The 15157-nt window shown below is 40.9% G+C and overlaps 1 pseudogene; it reads left to right on the top strand.

The window, feature by feature from the left end:
* Nucleotides 1-1460: 1460 nt before the first annotated feature.
* LOC143386552 (melanoma inhibitory activity protein 2-like) lies at nucleotides 1461-5832 on the top strand (annotated as a pseudogene).
* The last annotated feature ends 9325 nt before the right edge of the window (nucleotides 5833-15157 follow it).

The raw sequence follows: 15157 nt of genomic DNA, 5'->3' as shown, positions 1-15157 counted from the left end.
GTGGAAATCATGGACCCATGAGATCCCAACCACAGCTCATTTCCTGTAGAGTCCCCATCTCCTCTAGTGCTCAAGCTTCCAGAAATGCCAAGTAGAAGTTCCCCAAAACTGAAGAATGGAAGCAATGTAAGTATCCGTTGATGAGAAATGGATAAACATGTTGTACATCCACACAATGGGACATAATTCATCCCACATTATGTTAAGTGTAGTCACACAATCACAAAAGGACACTTACTATGTAGTTCTGCTTAGATGATGTATATAGAGACATCAAACTCACAGAAACAGAAAGCAGGGGACTGGATGATGGGCAATGGGTTGGCAATATTTCATGAGTGCAGAGTTTCTGTTATGAAGATGAAGTCTAGCAATAGATGGTGGTGATAGTGAATGAACTGAGCACTTCTGAATTCTATGTGCACTTAAAAATGGTAAATATGGGCTGGGATCATGGCTTAGTAATGCAGCCAATGTTTATAGCAGCTCAATTTACCATGGCTAAGCTGTGGAAGCATCGTATATGCCCTTCAATAGATGAATTGATAATGAAACTTTGGTATATATACACAATGGAATATTACTCAGCCTTAAAAGAGAATAAAATTATGGCATTTGTAGGTAAATGAATGGTCTGGAGAATATTATGCTAAGTGAAGTAAGCCAATTCAAACAACAACAACAACAACAACAACAAAGGCTGAGTGTTCTCTCTGATAACAGAATGCTGATCGATAATAGGGGAGTGGAAAAAATGGAGCAACTTTGATGGGGAAAAGGGAAGGAAGGGATGAAAGGAAGCATGCGGAGAGAAAAGATGGTGGAAAGAGATGGACATCATTAACCTAGGTACATATATGAATTCACATATAGTGTATTGTTACATCAGGTACAACCAGAGAAATGAAAATTTGTACTGAAATTGTATAGAAGAAACCAATATGCTTTCTCCTCTCTAGTCCAGGACTACAGACTTCTGGGTATGTCTCTAGCCATAAATAACTGCTGCTTTAAAGGAGACCTGACTGCATCCATCACAACCCCACTGTCAAGGTGTTCTAGAAGAAAACATGCAGGTGATTCCTATCACTACAGCCTCTCAGAACAAAGGTGTCTCTTTACAGAATGCAGAGTGGCTTCACCCACTCCTACAGAACTAGCCTTTAAAGCCTCCTGGGTCTTCTGGGCCTTGCGCAATGGGCTGTGTGAGAGAAAGCTGATTCTGATACCAGTGGGCAAAGGAGGTGAGAAAAGTGAGTGTCTGGCACCTAGATAGCCTTCATCCTCCATCAAAGAGTAAGTACTATCTCAGGGAGGGAGATCCTGGGAACAAGGGAGAAATGCCTTTCTGGCAACAATTGCTAACACTCAACCCCATAAGTAATAGCCCAAATGTGGTCTACTGGGTAGCCCTAAGGGGACTGCCTTATGTAGGTTCAAGGTCAAGACAGCCTGCTAGGATGGCTGAATCTCCTGCCTGGAGAAACTCCTTCCCAATTTCATGTACTGAAATCAAAGCCCTCAGTGAACTGGAGGCAATAGAGGTGCAAGGAAGTGAAATCCTCCAAAACCCGGGCATTGAGGTGTTTGAGAAATCAACCAAGGAATGTGGAGTGAGGTGAGGGTCAGGATCAGGTCTCAAAGATCCAGATTTGGAGGCCATTCAACTTCTATGCATCTTAGATACTGGAGATACTGACAGAAAGTTGATTAGAATAGCCAAAGAAGAAAGGAATCACCCAAGAATTCAAGTTTTCTCCCCCTTCAGACTTTTCTCCCCACTAGGAAATGGCCTACAAAGTGTTCAGCTGCCAGGCAGGAACTTAGGAACACTTGTGATTGCAGGCAGAGAGTTGCTCACGGCTAACTTTACTTGAAGTTATTTCTTTGTTTCAGAAACTGCTCTTTAGAAAAGGCCTTAAACCAGTCAAAGATACACAGCTGCTCTTCTAAGTGTCCTAGGGTAAACTTTGCTCACTATAACTCACTATAATGCTAAATTCTCTGCCCTAAATGAAGTGCATCTGCCATTTATTTGGTTTTCTTTGGTTTGGTACTGGGAATAGAAGCCAGGGATTCTTTACCACTGAGCTACATTTTATGGTAGAGATATCTCAGAAGAAAAAGAACACGATGCCATCTGTATCATTGTGAGCCCTCCAGAAATCAATCTTGAACATTCTTGCTACTTTGTAGTATAGAAATAGAATGTCCATCAGGAATGTGTATTACCTCATATGAAGAAAAAGACTAGTATGTAAAAGGAAACTAACTAGAATATATAAGAGATCACTTTCTACACTAAATGTTCAGCCTTCAGATAAGAATGCACTGAGGCTAGATGCACACAAATAAACACTGCTTCCTGTTAAATACCCTGGTGTTTCCTGTCTGTGTGAGAATCCCATGCAACATTTAATTTTGTTTTTTCCTTCTCTTATCTTATCCTTCTCTTATCTTATCCTTCTCTTTGCTATATATTTTTAATGACCAGCTTGCTTAGAAGTGTTTATATCCTATGAGAAGTGAAAAGAATATCTGCAAAAAGATTTCAAAGAACTCTTAAATAAATAGTTGTCTACAAAAACTGACATGAAAACCAACTCAACTTCTTTTTAGAAACATTACATATTGTATGCTATTTAAAAATAACTTATCAAAACTGATTTATGCCCATGTTCGCAACTCTTCTCAAATTATTTTTCAAATGTCTAACACAAGAGGTTTTCTATGGAAATAATTCAGATGACTTCTATAGAAAGTGTCAACCTGGCTGAAGATGTAGCTCAGTGGTAGAGAGCTTGCCCAGCATGTACAAGGCTCTGAAGTTTAACCCCCAACACTGAAAGAAAAGGAAAAGGAGAAAGAAGAAAGGAAGGAAGGAAAAAGAGAGGGGAGAGAAGGGGAGAGAAAGGAATGAGTCATTAAAACAAAAGGGCAAGTGGTACAAATATAAATATATGGTGTACTAGCTCTTTGAAAATTTACCGAGCTGTAGAATTTTAGTTACATCTAACTGGGTGATATTATGACTTGTATAGAATGGCACATAATAGGTTCTGCCTTAGCCTGGCCTAAACCAAATCAATTGGTGGATGACCTGGAGAGGATTTCTCTCTGGTTTGATTGAGACAATCTTGAACCTTTCCTGGTTCAGAATTTATAGCATAGTGAAGGGACCAAGACTTCCCTGGCAGGCAGTGTAGTGTGCTAGGCCCCTGAGATACCACAACCAGGGCTGCCCATGCCCATTCCCACAGCTCCTCTCCACCACTCACTGGTTCAAAATGGTCTGCTCCATTGCCTGGTGCAGGTTTTTTTCTGACCAAAGGCCTGAGTGTTCACACCCTGTTTTTTCATGGCTGGGCATGGTATGGTTGTGGAGGGAATAGCCAAAGTAGCCTTAGCATGATGGAGGGGCAAGAGCTGTATCTCAGACATACTTGGGGGTGGTCCTGGAAGAAGTAAGTAGGGTTGTGGTCTACCTTGCCTGAAGACGTGGAAACACACCCTAGTCCTTATGGATGTCCATGGGAATTGGTGTTATGTACAGCTATTAGATTTTTGTTCTCTTATTTTTGTGGAGAAGTTATCAGTCTGTGAGAAGCAGGCATTACCTGAGAAGAGAGAAAAAAAACTTGCTCTAAACTTTTTTGGACTAATTCAAGAAAAATGTCAACTACTTGAAAATGTTAGTTTTGTTCAAAAAGAGTATGAAGGCTTAGAGTCACCTTTAAAGGATGTCATTTTGGTGAAGGAGTAAGGAAAAGCAGAAAACTTGGAGGCAATATATGAAATCCTGGAGAGGTTCATATCTAAACTTGAGGATGAAATACTCTTTCTAGAAAAAAAGCTAAAAGAAGGAAAAACTAAATATCCTCAACAGGATGAATTGATGGTGGGTATATCAAAAAGGATTAAGTCCCTAGAAGATGAATCAAAATCCCTTAAATCACAAATACCTGAAGCTAAAACAACCTTGAGAATATTTCAAATGAATAAAGAAAGAATTACAGTAGCAATAAAAGAGGCTTTGAATGACTTCAGGAAAGTCATAAAAAGCTTTTACAAGAAGTTGAAGTATGGAAAGAAAAAGTGAATGGCCTTACTAAACAGAAAATTACATTTGAACACTCCAAAGTACATGCAGAACAAGTTCTAAGAGACAAAAAAATCTCATTATGTCTCTGACTGAACACTTACTGCCAATAAAAGATTGGGCTCCTGTGCTTGAAAAAGTCCTAAGAGATGATGGTTACTTGGAATTGGAATTGAAAAGTGAATCAGAAATTGGTGCTCACTGAGAATATCAGCCAAAAGGGTCTTGGAAGAAACTGGTTTATGATACTAAGTTAAAGGCCTCTTTAAAAATCTTAGAAAGAGATAAAAATCAAATTTATACTTTATTATCTGAAGTAATTGAAACAAAGGAAGACCTGATAGAACATATTAAAATCTTAAGACAAAACAAGCATCTTTGCAAGCAGAAAATACACAGTTTGAAAGTAAGAATCAGAATCTTCAGCAGAAACTTAAATTTATGATGGAATTATATCAAGAAAATGTAATGAAACTCCAAAGAAAATTAATAGGAGAGGAAAATTACCAGGTAGAGCAATAAGAAAAACTTTACAAAGAGGAAGAAAAGATCAGCTGTACAACTAAACTGCTGGAGACCAAAAGAAAGTGAGCCAAAGATTTTTTTTTTTAAAAGAGAGAGTGAGAGGGGAGGGGAGAGAGAGAGAGAGAGAGAGAGAGAGAGAGAGAGAGAGAGAGAGAGAGAATTTTTAATATTTATTTTTTAGTTATCGATGGATAAAACATCCTTGCTTGTATGTGGTGCTGAGGATCGAACCCGGGTCGCACGCATGCCAAGCGAGCACGCTACTGCTTGAGCCACATCCCCAGCCCCTGAGCCAAAGATCATGAAGAAGAATTGGAGAGAACCATTTGTTTTTTTATCAGGAGCACATTATTTACTATGAGAAAAAAGCTCATGGTAATGAATTGGCAGTTTGGAGTGCTGAAAGATACCTCAATAATTTAAGGAAAAAAATGCTCACACTAGACAAAAATTAACTGAAATAGAGTCACAATTTAAGCTTGTAGAAAAAGATCCTTCTGTGCTTGATGCTTCAAATACAGCCTTTGGCAAAGAGAATTCTCCAAATGGTCCCTCACCATTGGGTCAACCTTCATGTGGAATAAGACCTTCTCATTTGGAAAAAGGGTACATTTATACTCTCATCTTTGGTGCAAGTAGGAGGAGAAAGAGGTTTAAGGGGCCCAGAGAATCCTCTGGACCATCCAACTAGCAATGAAAGAAGAGAATCAAAATGTGATAGGTCAACTTATCCACAGAGAGCACCTCCTGACATAGGGCACCTGGAACATCCATGGGAACAGGCCCATAGGATAATGATCCCTTCACCAGGCCAACCATATTCAGATCCACATCTTCCTCTACAAAGGCAAGATGGATGTAATTCTAAATATGGTAGATTGTCTGGATCAGCAGTACTCAGAAATTTAACTATGCTGTCTTTAGATAAAATGGATGGGCCTACATATTCAGAAATGGAATCTAGTAGAAATGATACCAAAATTGATCAACGTGATTCCAATATACCTGATTCATCTCTCCCTGCTGAAAACCAAACAACTGGCTCTGGCTTTTCTTACCCTTCAATCAGAGGTCCATTGTTTTCTGTGGATCCACGAAGTCCGTTCATGAGAAGAGGACCTTTTCTTCCTCCACGTCCTCCAGGAAACACTTATGGAGCATCTCAAAAATATATACAATACATACTTATATGTACTTTACCTAAATAATTGGGCTGTTATTATAAAAATCAAAATTCCCACAACTAAGAAGAATCCTCTTCTTGATATTTGAGCTGTCATAATTAAAGAAATAGTCTTTTTATATGACTTATGTGGAAAAATATAGTGCAAGGGAATGAAACTAGGTGTTTTATATGGTTACACATCCGTGGATATCCAGCCTGGTGAGGTGTCCATTTGAGGATTCATTTGGGAAGGCTTGGTTGGTGATGGAATGCTGTTCATAAATCCTTGCCTGAATTTTTGGTTGAATGGGTCATTATTGCACTGGTATATTAATATTGGGTCAAAGGACAACATACAACTTTTTTTTTCAACATACAACTTTATGAAGGTCAAAAATATGACAAACGTGGCCTCTTATTGTTAGAGTTTTAAAGTGACAGATTCCTGGAAATAAGAAATGACAATTTCCTTTGGAACATGTGAACCTCTGTTCAAAATATGAATATAATATACATATCCATAGGAAAATTCTGTTATATAAATTACATGATGCACTTTTTCCTGTCCCCTTTCTTCCATGCCTCTAGGGAGAGCATCTTCTGAGGCTGCAGGGCATGCTCCCTGAGAGTAGTGCACTCTGCCCTGAGGAACCTTGAAAGTGGCTCTCTGGTGAGGTCAAGAGGAAGGCAGGAATGGAGAAGTCTGGGCAGGGTAATGGCATAGCATGATAAGGAATATTCCAGGAGATGCTGCCTTCTGTCTGGAGGTCCTAGTAGATAAACAAGTGTTAAAAGAAATTGTGGCATCAAGGAACTTGGGACAGAATCCATGCAAAGCATGCTGTGAAACCTGGCTTCTCCTAGGAACATTTCAGTAAGCAAGTTTCTAACTGTGCCAGAAGAGGTGTGTGGCTGTCTGCATGGGAGACACAGTGCCAAGTGACCCTTCCTTCATCAAGGATAAAATCAGTGCCTTAAGCAACTTAGTGAGACCCTGTCTTTTGTGACTGGCTTCTTTGAGTTGGCATAATATTTTCAAGGTTCATTCATGTCATAGTATGTCATCAGTACTCCATTCCTTTCTATTGCAGAACAACATTCCATTATATGAATATGTCTTATTTATTAAACTATTTTGTTAGTTGACTTAGTCACTTGTACTTTTTGGCTATTTGAATAATGCTGCTGTGAACACTCATATAACTTTGTTTCTCTTGGATGTACATCTAGGAGTGGTATTGCTGGGTCATTTAGTAAGTCTGTGTCTAACATGGGATGAGTTGCCAGACTGTGCTAGAAAGCAGGCACATCCTTTACATTTCTTCACCAGGTCACAGTGTATCCTTGTCCCTGAGAACGTATGCTATTGTCCATGTCATTGATTGTAGCCATCCTTCTACTCATAAAGTGGTCTCTTGTTTTGACTTTGATTTGCAATTCCTTAATGATAAATGATAAATGATGACTGCTTTTCAAACATAATGATCTTTACAGAAGTGCATATTCAAGATTTTGGATACTTTTTTATTGGATTTTCTTTGTTGTTTAGTTTTAACAGTTCTTTCTATATTTGGGATAACAATCACTTCGGAGTTATAATCTATGATTTGCAAATATTTTCTTCCATTCTGTGAGATGTCAATTCATTTTTTAGTGCATTCTTTGTTGCTCAAAAGTTATTATTTTCAATAAATTTAATTTACTTATTACTTCTTTTGTTGCTTAGCTGGTGCCTTAAATAAGTAACCACTTCTAAATGTAAGGCCAAACTAATGTATTCCTATTTTTTTTAGGAGTCTGTAACTTTAATTTTGTATTGAGTTCTGTGAAATATTTTGAAGGTGTATGTGTGTGTGTGTGTGTGTGTATGTATGTGTGTGTGTGTGTGTGTGTGTGCATATGAAGTGATGTAGGCAGTCTGACTCCATTCTTTTCTGTTCTCACATGCCCATTCATTCTTGGCCATGCCTCAGCACATAATAATATTGACCATATACATAAGGGTTTTCTGCAAAATTTCATACATGATTTGCTCTTCAGGATAAGGATCCATGAAAGCCCCTCAGTGACAGGTTTGCTCTTTCCATCCTTCCTGGCTCACTGTACAGTGCCCACCTGAAGCTATAGGTACAGCCTGTGCTTCCAGAGGCTGGGCTGTCTCTGGGCCTCATTCCCTGAGGACTCCACTTTCAGTGAGCCCTCATGCCCATTCCTCTGTGTCCACGTGAATAAATGGTGCTGGGAAAACTGGATGTGCATATGTAGAAGAATGAAACTAGGCCCCTGTCTCTCACCCTGGAGAAAAGTCAAGTCTAAATAAACCAAAACTTGGGAATTAGAATAGAAACCTTGCAACTTCTAGAAGAAAACAGAGGGTTAACACTCCATCATGAAGATGCAGGCACCAACTTCCTCTATTTCCATTGGTTGCATTGGTATCACTCCTTTGGGAGATGAGAGGCACATTCCATTTTCACCCAATGGAGGAGGAAGTCTAGCTCTCTCATTGCAAGCTCATCACTGATAAACTTGGGTGGAATTCAAGCTGCACACTGCATTTCCACTAGAAACACCCTCAACTGAGGGGCCGAAGTGCCTCATTTTAGCTTCACACGTCCCCAGTGGTGCTGTGCAGTGGGATGGTATTGTTATTTCTGAGTGGGGATATATTGTTCCTGCCCCACTAGCTGTGTCTGGCAGCAACTCACTGGAAAGGGAAAAGTGCCTTGTTACCTCCAGACAGGGGGAAAGTCCAGACACCCAGGTGGTCTCTGTTGACACTGGGATTTCAGGGTCTTGTTACCACTAAATAGGATGAAAGCCCTAGTTTCCCTGCTGGTCTTCTATGACTTAGCCATGGACAACACAATTGGGCTACTTCACCATGGAATCATGAGAGCAGAAGTCTAGGCTCCCTGCTCATATTTTTCTGGTAGGGCCACAGTTTACTTTATAGTGACCAGAGTTGAAAAGTTTTGTCTTGTTAAGCCTCCTCTTCCTGTTCTTTGGTGGGATGGAGTGGGCTATAGGGAGTTTTCTTTCTTTATGTCTGTTAGTATTTCCATGCTGCTAGTTTCTCCAGCACGCAATTAAACATACAGAAGGCAAAGAGAAAACCCAGAAACTCACCTCATGCTATTCCTTGGTCTCCCAATCCTTAGCTTGTCTCCCTTATCTTCTGTTTTCTTCTCTTTGTGTTTTTCTACATTCACTTTTCTAACTTTCCAGTATGTTTAAGTAAGAGCAATAAGGAAGTACATCTATTCTATCACTCTCAAGTGGAAGTTGTCTATCTCCTTTTAATGTACTCACTCTTTATAGTTATAAGTGACTAAAATAATTTTAATTATAACTCAAACCTCTAATTTATAAATTAGAGAAAGGGAGAAGTTGTAAATAATAGACCTCAGCAAAAACAAAGGAAGGAAAGAAGGAAGGAAAAGAAGGAAGAAAGTGATTGCAAATGGAATTACAAAGGGGTCTTCCCATTTGGGGATGGAGATTTGAGAGTCTTCATTCAATGGAACAATTGAGCTACTGGTTAAAATGCTATCTTCTGCCTTTGAGAACATGGTCCACAAGCCCTCGGTGGTTAAGCTTGAAGGGCATGATATTTAACCATCAGCATATTAGCATTCTCATTCCCTCTTGCAGCTTTAACAATGGGCCACACATTACAGACATGGGCATGGCTCAAGGTTCTTGTCTGGGCACAGGAGGTGTGTAAATGTCTATAAGTAACTCTGAAAGTCACATTGAGCTGCACCTGGAGTGTGGGCCACCTGGAGTCTTCTGTCACCATGCCCCAAGCCACTGTAGTGGCTTAATTCACCCCGTTACATCAACTTCTAAAATCCATGGCTATCAAGGAAAGTAGACATCCTGAGCTGATGTAATAGAAGTAATTGGGTTGAACAAAGTGATGTAGGGAGCTGGCCCCAACTCTCTGAGACTCTCCCTCACTTCTCACTTTATGCCTCTAGCCACATAAATGGGAAAATGCTTCTTCTCATTTTCCAGCCAGCATAGCCAGAACATGAGACAGTTTTCTGCAACAGATTAGAGCTCAAGTCCTCCTGTCTGTTATGTTTATTCCATGCTCAGTGCACTAGATTAGTTGGAGGTCTGGGTAGTTGGCAGAAATAATGGAATTACAGAGACCCCTGGTGACTTATCCCAGCTGTAACATGTAGCAATCCAAAGGATTTATATAGCAGGGCTCCACAATTTTGTAGGCTCTGAGAACTTGCCAGAATGGGTCACAGCAGCAACAGAAAGGATGTATATTTGGCAATTGAAGGTGCTGGGTATTTTGGGTTCACAAGCTGCTCTTTTTCCTCCCAGAGTTGCTAAGCATAGTGCACTTCTCAGGATCAGGAACACGTTGCTTTACTAGGATATATAAACAAGGGGGTCCAGCAATCTAAGGGCACCTACTATTTACCATTGTATCTGAACAAACAACAACAGTGTGCACCACAGCAGGAGAACCTAGATGCTCAAAGACACACCAATTAACAAAATGGATCCCATTCCTAAGGGACAGGAATCAACAGCTCAAAAGTCCACCACCAGCCGTGTATCCTGGACCATGTGCTGCAAGCCAGATAAACAGCAGGAGATGGTGTACAATTTAGGTGGAAAGAGGAACACAGAGAAAGAGAGAAGGTCAAAGAGAGAGATGGAGAGCTAGGGAAAATGGGAACTGAACACATCACTACAATACTTTATGTGATTATTAATTGATATAATGAGTTATTATGCAATCAGGACAGCTCTATGGCCATAATTTAATTACTTTCTCATGTGTCCTGATGGATATAACACAACTTTCTCTGTCTATTGCTAGTAAAATTAGTACTATCTTTGATTAGTCTGGACCTTGGTTTCTCATTCTATGAAGAATGAGATGTATAACATGTCCTCATGAATTGTGAGTAAAGCCATTTTCATTGGGTTGTGGTTATCTTGGGTCAGATTACAGAAGGTGTCCTTTAGAGAATTCCAGGGTGACTTGACCTGCCCCAGATCTCTGGGGTATGTTTGAGAGCTTTGCTCTGTGAAAGAAAGGGAGCACTGTTGACCATTCTGCTCTGAACCAGGAACCAAAACCCAATTTCAAAGTGCCAGTTCCATGGACAGTGCTGTCAACCCTGCTCTGCTGCCCCATGTCCACCCTCTCAGGGTCCTGGTAACCCCCAGCACCTGCCGCCTCTACACTTCACCTGAGAGCTGCCCACTTACATTGCTCTGTCTGTCTGTCTGGCAGGGCATGTTGGGGATCAAATGCTAGGGGATTGATGAAAGGGAGTCACAGTCCATGGCTTCCAGACTTGTGGACTGTGGGCTCAGCTTCCTCATGTCTGATTTACAGTGGGTCTAAGCCCCAGGTCTGAGATGGTCAGTGGTTTGTCTGCCTCCCTTTCTCTTCTTGTTCCATGAGTCTGCTCTCTGATGGGTCTATCCTTCAACCAGATTAACATGTGCACCCCAGTCCATGCCCTGCTTCTAGGGAGCCCCACTAAGACAGCCACATTCTGAGAACACTGGAGTTCTAGATTCAGTGTGGCCAGGAGGTGATGATTGCTGAACACGACTCTAAGGAAGACAAGAGAAAAGGGACACTGGAGGAGGAGAGTCAGAGAAATCACAAATTTGTGCTCTTTAAAGAAAATTTAAATTATTGGGTTCATAAATGTTTGCAGCTTTGTCAAAGTCAGGACTTGGTGTTTATTTATCCTCAGCCCAACTCTCCCATATTCTCAGAGAACTCAGACTAAGCTCAGTCTCCTACTTCCCAGCAGTCTACTTGATACATATTCTTGGGTGTTGACCATGTAGTAGGCTTTTTTCAAATGCTGGGTATATGTTGGAGGTATGACAGTCTTTCCCTGTGGGTCTTGTGTCAGTGTGAGGAGTTTAAAGTTTTAAGTTTATCTCTTTTTAAAGCTATAAAAGAGAATCATTGGCTGGAATTCTGTAGAAATTCTGGAGCTTGAATCTAGGTCCTTAGATCAGGTCAGTAGGACATACTATCATCTCCCTGCGTTGGTGAGTCCATGAAACCTCCAAGACAAGCTTCCCTACAATATTACACATTTCAGAGTGAGACATCCTGGGCCACCCACCCACTGGTTCTGGCATCTTTGCTCATGCAGTGAATGACTTTGTGCAGATGATGTGTTTGTGTGTCCTCCCTTGTTTCCCCTCCTGACTTGTGTTCCCAAAGCTGTCATTTGTTCTCACTCCTGAGTTGTCAGTGATGCACTTTTCATTCATTTGTATGTCCTGACCATCACTTTTGGGAAACCCACTAGATCCCACATAGAAGAAATATCCCTGGGTTGAAAAGGGATGTTCTGCAACTATCACCATACATTTGTGTGCCCAGCCACTCACCCACACCAACATGGGGCTCAGGGTCTGCATCCATTGTTTTCTATACTTTCCATGTCCATCTTGTGAATAGATTGTCCCTATTAGACAAAGAGCAAGAGCTTATGGATCTTAATAAATTACCAGTGGTAACAAACCAGAAAGAGGTAGCACTGAGAGGGGCATCAGCAGCCATCCAATACCCAAACCTGTGCTTTTCTCTGCTTTCCTAGAACATGCACTCTGCACACCCTTTTCTTTCGTACTATTGTGTTTCTTATGAAAGCTCACATTGCAAAGTCAGTTTCAACTGAAAAATGAATTTAAAATGGAGCTATTTACCCCACAGTAACATGCATAATAGCTTAAATACTAAGAATTCAGAACTTCAAACTGCCCCAGAAATAGCCAAGTGAACAAGGAAGTAGATAAACAAACAACATAACAAAGGATCCAGAGTCCTGGCTGTGGGTTCAGATGGATCTGGGCTTGAACCCAGCTCTGCCCCTTGCTGGTTGTGTAACCAACAGCTTCTTACTTAACATCTGCAAGCCTCACTTTCCCCAGAGGATCAGGGGAGCATGGAGGCCTTGATGTTGTGGGGCCAAGGAGGACTCTGATATGATGTGAGTCACAGAGTGAGTGGTGGGTGACAAAGGATTAATAAGACAGAGCTACTCCCAGAATTGTTGTGCCAAAATCAAGGAATCCAGAGAGTTAAACCAAACTCCACCATGAGCCAAAGACCTCCCTTCAACAGATTCTGAAAGGTCTAAGAATAGATGCAGAGCAACCAGTGGCCCCAGGGTTCCCAGAGGTAAAGGACAAAGTGGAAGCACTCAGGGAAGGTAATAATGAAGCACCACAGGACCACAGGTGGCAGCAGAGAAGTCAGGGGGGCTTGGGCCCTTGTCCTCAGAGGCTAGTGGGCCATCATTGAGCTGCAGTCACCAGTGTGCACTACCCAGAGGGGTTCCTGATGGTGGCACTGGAGCACAAAGGGATGCTACTTTTTTCCTCCAGGGGTGAATCCAAACACAGAGCACATCCTGGACTCCCTTCCATGGTCACAGTGGCCCTGAAATGCGCTCCAGCAGGACTAAGTCTGGTTAGTCTCTGTGAGCTTCTGAGTCTGGGGGTGACCATGATAGACCCTCCCTCCCATACTTGTGAGGTTTCTAGAAATAAAGACTGTACCACACTTAGCCCAGCTCTGGCCCAGGTGATTGCTCCATCAGGCTAGCCATCACAGCTAGTTCTGCTATAAATACTACAAAAAGCACATTCAGTGCTTTGCGAATTTGCAAAATAGGGCATTAATTAAATCAAAGCCACACATAAAAAGTAAATATTTTGCAGGCATTAGATGATGTTTAAGAAGAATTTGGACTAATATGTTAAATATTTATGTTTATAGTTGGGTGAAAAAACAGAATACAAAATTGTACATAAAATATATTCAAGAGAAAATATAAGAATGTACAGAAAAAAAGAGAAAAAAAACTAGTCTCACATATTCATAAGCTTCACTTTTATTTGGATATTTTCCTTTATTTTGCTGTATGTTGTTTTCTTCACTTTGGGTAAAGTTCCTATGATTAGTATCATTTTATATTGATGAAGGTAATTTATATTTTGAAAAGGAAAAAAATAGTGTAGTTTCTAGCCATATCTACATGATGAAGAGTACAGATCACATGGGGGAGGGCATTGTGGCCTTTTAGAATTTTCCCAAGAGTGTGAGAAAGTCATTAGTGCAAAGGGGCCATATGCACAACCCTAGCCTCAGGCTGAAGAATAAGCATTTCAGGTGCAAGCCCAATGTCACCCCAAGGTCACTCTGAAGAACCAAGGACAAGATATCTACATAAATGTACCTTGATAACACCATTATAAAAATAAGAGGGCTTTAGATAGAAGCCATTGCAAAAATCATTTGCAGGAAGCATTTTTAAACAGAAAAAGAAAATGAGTATTATGCATCTACTGACAAATATATATAAAGAATTACCCCTCATCCTCTTCGGCACTGAAGAGGCCTGACTGATATCTTGGCTCCAATCAGCAAGATTAATGGAGAAAGAGCAGAGGACAGAGTCCCAGCCCTCAGTTTAGAGAAGCAAACTAGGAGTGTCTCTTGCCCCTTAGCAGAAACAGAGGCCACAAGTCCACAGACCACAGTAGTAATTTCAATTTGAGTTACAAACAAGGAGATCCCTGTAAACCTGTAGGAAACACCTTCCTTCAGGGAATGGAGAAGCAATGTTGATCACACATACATGAAAACCCAGACCAGTTGGATTTGTGACTACTTAATGCTGGAGGTTACACTTCTGAGCAAAGAATGAGATCATGTTCACCAAGAGTAGATGTATTGGCAGTGCTATCTCAGATAAACAAGGCCATCCCTGGGATAGAGGAAAGACACATGGGTGGTGGAAACATTAAAATGGGAAATTATTTAATCCACCTGGCCCACCCTGCTGACCTCCACATGCTTTCACTGTTGAAAAGCAATTTACCTGCCTGCCTTAGTCCACAGACTGTGTCCCATTCCTCAGCAAACTACCTGTTATCTGCAGAATAAATGTAGGCTCTGAAATGCTAATATGGAGAATACTAGTTACCCTGAAAGGCAGCAACTTTTGGGACCCTTATACCACTCAGATCCTGGAACTCGGGAAGATAAGGATAATTTCCTGTTATAGCAGTGGAGACTTGAAAATCGAATGTCATCCTGCTGTCAGTCAAAAGTCAAGAGCTAAACCTGAGTAAGACCCTCTGCAAATTTCCCTGGCCCCCAGTAAAGATAGAGGGCAGGAGAAGCATGATGTCCCTCTTCTCTTGGAGGGGACTCATTGTCCCCCTTGAGAGTGTCCCTTTTTTCCTTTTCCTGTTCCATCTAATGAACTCTTGAGTTTTACTCTGAGAAACATATCTGCAATCTTTCTGACTTGATAATGAGAATCAGGGTTTGAAGGGGGGCCATCATG

This window comes from Callospermophilus lateralis, unplaced genomic scaffold (assembly GCF_048772815.1).
Source record: "Callospermophilus lateralis isolate mCalLat2 unplaced genomic scaffold, mCalLat2.hap1 Scaffold_408, whole genome shotgun sequence".
Lineage (NCBI taxonomy): Eukaryota > Metazoa > Chordata > Mammalia > Rodentia > Sciuridae > Callospermophilus > Callospermophilus lateralis.
This window is presented reverse-complemented; position numbering and strand designations above follow the sequence as displayed.